Raw genomic sequence first — 6,000 nt, 5'->3', positions numbered from 1 at the left:
ATTAAAAAAAAGAAAAAATTAAACTGGTCCCCCAAATTGGTACAGGTAATTACTAACCAATTCTAATATCATCAGTACTCACTGAGAAGAAACAGTCACTGCCATACAGTGATTTTCTCTGTATGTGCCCTGAGAGAAGTTGGCCTGTCTTTATGTATCTTTATTAGCAGAGTTACTCTGTGCAAAATCCTACCTGTCGATTTTGCAACTAAAGCTCTAAAGAACATGTAAGTTGCATTTAAATGAACTCTGCCTTCCCACTATATAAGCTGCTTTTTAAAAATATGCCTCTAAGCCTTATTCCATGTTTTGGTTTGAGTGCTCCCAGTTCACGAACTGTCTTTTTTTGATGTGTGCATGATAAACTTTTTACAAATTACTATTTCCATGATTCATTGATTTTACTACTGTTGTTTCTGAACTTTTGACACTTCACAGCATCAAAGTGAAATCCAAAGAAGTTCACCAGCCCCTCAATGGCAGGTGAGTATCCAGGTACTGGCACCCATCTAGTTCACTGAGCTCATTGCTTCCTCACTGACCCTTGAGTTTGGGGGTAAGTCTCTCTTGGGCTTGAGCTAGGCTCTTCTGGTGTTTAGTGCTCTCCAACTTTATTGTGCATACTTGTATTTTATTTCTTGAAGCTTCTTGACCAGTCACCCTATTCTGTTCAAAAGAAGGGAAAACATATGATTGCCTGGACTTCAGAAAACGGCCCCTATATTTAATAGGTAGTAGGTAATCTAAAGGAAAAGATGGGTCCATTTGGTCTGAAACTCTTTCTTTACTTCTCTCAAAAAACTTCTGCTTCCTATGGAAGCAAGGAATACCAAATGACAATATTTATATAGAGAGCTTGACTAAGCATTAGAATTGGACATGGTGGCAAAGATACTGGAATTACCAGACCAGGACTTTAAAAGAACTATAATTAAGATGCTAAGAGTCTAATGGAAATAGTAGATGGCATGCAAGACAAATGGTTAATGTAAGAAATGAGATGTAAATTCATAGAAGAAACAAAAATAAAGGCTAGAGATTAAAAATACTAATGGGAATGAAAATGTCTTTTATGGTCTTCTTAATACACTGGACACAGGTCATGAAAAAAAAAATCTGAGCTAAAGAATATATCAATAAGTTCTCAAAAACTGAAAAGCAGAGAACAACAATCCAAGGATTGTGGGAAAACTATAAAAGGTGTAACCTGTGTAATGGAACAACAGAGGAAGAGAGGAAAAATAAACAAAAAATATTTGAAATAATAATGACTGAGAATTTCCCCAAAGTAATGTCAGACACCAAAGCACTGAAACAGTTAGTTCTGAGAGTACCAAGCAGAGAACTATTCCATAACAAAAATTATATCACAACATATCATTTTTAAAAGAGAAGATCAAAATTAAGAAAAACATTATAAAGAAGCCAGTGGAAAAGCACATGATAGTTAAAGAGGGACAAATAAAGAATCACATACAAATCTCCTCAGAAACAATGCAAGAAGAAAGTGGAGTGAAATATTTAAATGTTGCAAGAAGAAATAAAATCCCAGTCTAGACATTGGTACCCAGTGAAATTATCCTTCAAAAATGAATGACAAATAAACAGATTCTCAGATAAAAATTGAAGGGATTTGTTATCTGTAACCTGTCTTGTAAAAAATGTTAAAAGACTTTTTTTAGATGGTACAAAGAAAGAGAGAGAGAGAGAGAGAGAGAGAGAGAGAGAGAGAGATCTGCAAAAAATAGTCAAAGAAGAAGTAAATTAAAATAAAATAAAAACGTATTTTTATCACAATTGATCTAACAGATAAGTTTGTTCAAAATAATACCAATAATACACTAATAGTGTAAACTAATGTTTATATCACATATATGATGCTATATATGCTTATGAATGAATGCAAAAATGTTGTAAGACACAGGAGGAAAGGATTAAACTTTTCTTAAATTAAGGTACTCACACTATTTGTGAAGTTGTATATTGCAAACTCTGAACAACAAATGTGCCACCATTTAGGGCAATGTCTTTACAAGTGCTCAGTGTGAAATATTATAACTTTTAGATTCATTTCCAGAGAAAGCAAAATATTTTGTAACGGGAATTTTTCTGGGCAATCAAATATATTGTTGTCTGGTAGCCTGTGACAGAGAACATATTGAGTAAATAGCCATTTGGGATACTAATATAGAGAAACACAAGATTGATGTGATTGATGCCTAACCTGGTTTGTTTTGGAAAATACTTTGCAATGGAGAGTGGCTCAATTAATAGTTTTCCAATTGAAAGGGACTGGAGGTACTAGAATATAAGCAGAGAGAATTTTTATAATGTACTTCATTCAGAACTGATTCTGAAGGACAAGAATACAGTGGGACCTGGGCAAACACATATCTCTCCCTGAGACAGAAGAGCTAAAAGGTGGAAAATCATAAAAATAACAATTTGCAGCAATATTAAAGGAGTTGAATTATATATCTGAGGATAGAAGCAGAGGAATGGTTTATCAAAGTTGTCTTGTACAAACATCCTTCGTGCTTCAACTTGAAGAATGGATATATTAGAGACGTTCATTGTGTCTTTAAAAATGAGAGAGATAGATGATTAGGAGATAATTTCTTGTAATTCTAGTGAGAAAAGATGATTACCTAAATTAAGAGGTTTCTTGAAAGATACAGACTTAACGTCTTTGAGAGATAGTATGACTGTTGGCTTGACAAGTTCAGAATGGTCTGGGATTTTATGATTTCTTTTTCATTTATTCCCATATTTCAGGTAGAATATTTCATGATATAAATTTATTTTGTAATTTGAGGCATTGCGGTGCTAGCAAAATATCTAGTAAGAAACTGTATAAAAGGTTTGGATTATAAGAAAAAACTTGGTTGGGAGACACAGCAGAACTATCAGTAACGAGAGACTGAATGAAGACAGAGTGAATAAGAATGAATAAATGAATAGATGCCGAGGCCCTGAAGACTGACGTTTTGGAGACAGGCTGTGCTCCAAAGGGCAGTAATAAGAGTGTCCAGACAAAGAACACAAAGCAAGTGACAAAAGAAAGCATATCAAATTTTATTTTATTTTTGTGTTTTAATTGGGAAATATTTAAGAACATTTAAATATTAATGAAAAATTTAGTAAGAGGAGCAAGAGGGCAGTTATATATTTGGAGGCATTGAACTCATGATTAAATCCTTGAGAAGAAACATTTTCTGGATAAGTCAAATTTGAAATTGGTACAACAGCTATTATTATATTGACATCTACTGGGGGAAATCATATAATTCATTAAAATGTTTTTAAAAACCTTACCTATAGAAATATTCCATATGGATCTTAAGAATATAATATGGAACATAAACAGGGAGAAATATTTTTATCTCCATTGATTCAAAAAACAATCTCAGATTCTATGTAATTTGACAAAATATATATTCATACACACAAACCCATACTTTCTTTTTTCTCGATTGTGTTTACATCATTAAAATTTGACTATAAAAATGTTTTGAAAATTGTCCTTTATTTAATGAAGAATAGATTATAGGTATATTTGATTACTATATATTTCTTTATTTAAATTAGCTGCAGTGTGATGTGATAATCTAGTCACCTATTTTCTTAATGTTGAGGTTATTCAAATCTTTACTATTATAAATAAAAATGAGTTGGTAGTTATTTTATATATACCTTGGCACAGATGTCTGGGCATTGCTACAGGGTAAGTTTCTGACAACAGAAAGGCAAATGCAAATAGTGAGAAAATCATGTACCATTTAATAGAACTAACAACATACCAATATTCTGTCAAGATGTGTGTATATATATATATGTATATATATATCCCCTCAAAAATAAGGCTTATTATTAAAAACGAGGGAGCCATTCATTCTATATCTCCACTGTCACAGGAATAAGATAATAAAAATAAACTGACTATGTATGCTTTAGATTTAAATCAGAAAGAGAAAGAGGCAGGGAGAGAGGATGCACAGGTCTACTGTCTTGAACTTTCCCTGATTCAAGTCAAGGTACAGGAAGTTGACCAGTCTGTCATGTCACAAATAATTATGAAGTTAAATAATGAATGACACATATACAAAGATAAAAATTCAGATGATTTGTATGTCATCACTCTTATATAAAGCTATGAAATAAATCACAACTCAATTCAGGACATCAATTTTTCTCTTCCTAGGATGGAGGCATACCTTGCACTGCAATTTTGAACTGAATTATTTTCTACTCACCTCACAGCTAACAGAGTTGAAAATTAAGTGAATTTCAAGTGAAGTCAGGTGAAGCCATTCCATATTCATGATTCAATGTCTACAGACAGAAATAGAATTATTTATACTAGGATTTTGAAGAGCATAATGGAGAACTATACTAATGATTTGTGGAAAGTGATCCAGCGGTCTGGAAATGACATGAGTAAATAACGTCTAATCAGAATTTGATTCTCATATGAATATTTCTATAGAGAATCATATTGACTTAAATTATAACCTGTATTAAGAAAAGATTCATTAAGAAAGGTAAGAAAAATATAATTAACCCATGCCAGCCAATTTATTTTAATTACATTCATCCTTCCCAGTTTATAAATAAGTGCTTCGGAGATGCTTCTTTCAGTTTAAATTGAAAGCAGTAAGCATGCAGTCTTATAAGGCACCCGCTTTGCATTAATAGCAGCTCATTGACTTTATTTTTATTTTTTTCCTACTTTTCTTCCTATGTGCTTAAAGGATGATACATTATACCTAAAAAAGTCATGGGAATGCATTTATTGAGAGCTACTGCCTATGTGCATATACATATATTATGGAACATGAACACGGAGGTATACTTTCTCCAGTGATTTAAAAAGGCAGTATTAGAGTCTACATAATTTGTAAAAGTCTTATTCATACACACTTACACACAAAACCTATACTTTATAAATATTTCTCCAAAGTCATTAAGTTTATCTTTATATAATACTAGAGGCCTGATGCACGAAATCTGTGCAAGGGGCTTGGCCCTCGCAGCCACGGCGGCTGCCTAGGCCCTTACAACCCCTGCTTTGGCTGGAAGGTTGTCCGGAAGGTCGTTTGGCTGTCTGGTCTAATTAGCATATTACGCTTTTATTATTATAGATATTACATATCAATAGCATCTGTTCCAATATTTCTTCACTCACCACTTTCACCTACTAGAAAACTACAAGATGTAACTCCTGTATTCCTACTACATTTAAGTGCATCATTTTATTTACCCATTAAAACGTTTGTGCTTCTAAAAGTAATTAAATCCAAAATTCCTGGTAAAATTTTACATATTTACTAATTTTTCATTAAATTTAGTATTTATAAAGCCATCATTAACTTTAAAATTTTAATAAATTCTTGTTCGTATTTATAGATGTACCTAAACAGGGCAAGTCATAAGTTAGCTCCACAAATGCAGAAATATATTAATATTATAAAATCAATGTAATGGAGGAATATGTATGATTCAAATTTATATATATATATATATATACATATTTATATTTCAATATATTGTTTATAAATTATGTATTTATATACACATCTATATATATAAAAGCCTAAGTAACCATTACAACTGGACAACCGGCTGGTAGCTATGATGCACACTGACCACCAGGGGGCAGATGCTCAAGGTAGGAGCTGCCCCCTGGTGGTGAGTGTGCTCCCACAGCCAACCTCCTGTGGCCAGCCAACCTTCCATGGCCCCTCCCCCGGCTGGCCGGCCCTTATCAGCCCTGATCGGGACTGGGCTAGACGACGGTCCTTATCGCCCCTGATCGCTGGCCAGGCCGAGGTACCCCACCCATGCACGAATTCATGCACCAGGCCTTTAGTTATATATAAATATGTAAATAAATACTATATTATTCAATTGCTTTCATTTTATTTTATATTACTGTAAAAAAGTCAATAATTCATTGGCACATAGGAATATAATTCACCTATACATATTTTTGGCTTGTTT

The sequence above is a fragment of the Plecotus auritus genome, assembly GCF_963455305.1.
Source record: "Plecotus auritus genome assembly, chromosome: 7".
Classification (NCBI taxonomy): domain Eukaryota; kingdom Metazoa; phylum Chordata; class Mammalia; order Chiroptera; family Vespertilionidae; genus Plecotus; species Plecotus auritus.
This window is presented reverse-complemented; position numbering follows the sequence as displayed.